Genomic DNA, 771 nt, shown 5'->3' on the forward strand with positions numbered 1-771 from the left:
CAGGTGGCGGGCCGGTCACCCAGTCTTTCGGCGGTATGGACCCAGCTAACCTGGCCCAGACGATGTCACCACCATCTGGGTTTGGCGGACCACGCCTCGGTTACCCAGAGGCGCGGCGAAGCACCCTTGCCGAATCGCGCCGAGGTCCCACGCCGACAAAAGAGGTCGCCAGCATGCGGGGCACCTGATGGTCTGTGCCCTGCGTAAAAATAGGGGAGGGGAGGGGAGCAGAAGCTACCCAGTGGTGGGGAGTCGCCAAGGCGCCATCACCCACCCCCGAGCAGCCCCACTCGACCCTCCCCTCCCCAGGGACAGATGTTGTGTCCCTCTTGCGCAGCTTCCCCTGCGCCATGCACCCCTTGCTTTCGCCTTGGGTTGGGAGACATTTAACGTCGTCCAGGACGTGAGGAACGTCGGCAGCCGGACTGCAGGGCCCCAGGAAAGCCGTGAGGCTCACCCTCATACCCTCGCCCGACCACCGGGCTCAACTCAAGGGAGACAGGTGGAGTGTCTCCCGTAACGCAGCTACCCCTGCGCCATGCACCCTTTGCTTTCGCCTGGGTTGGGGGCGTTTTACGTCCTACCATGACGGGAGTTTAACGTCCTTCCTTGACACACGACAACCCTCACGAATCCACAGCCCAGAGATAGACATGACTGGGTCTTATATTGTGGAGTTCGACATCATCGAGACGGTGCGGCACTCAAGCCCGAGTTACGTTCCCCATGGGGGTCTCCACACGTACCGGGGGATCATGACCGACCACGTCT

The sequence above is a fragment of the Schistocerca gregaria genome, chromosome 3 (genome assembly GCF_023897955.1).
Source record: "Schistocerca gregaria isolate iqSchGreg1 chromosome 3, iqSchGreg1.2, whole genome shotgun sequence".
NCBI lineage: Eukaryota > Metazoa > Arthropoda > Insecta > Orthoptera > Acrididae > Schistocerca > Schistocerca gregaria.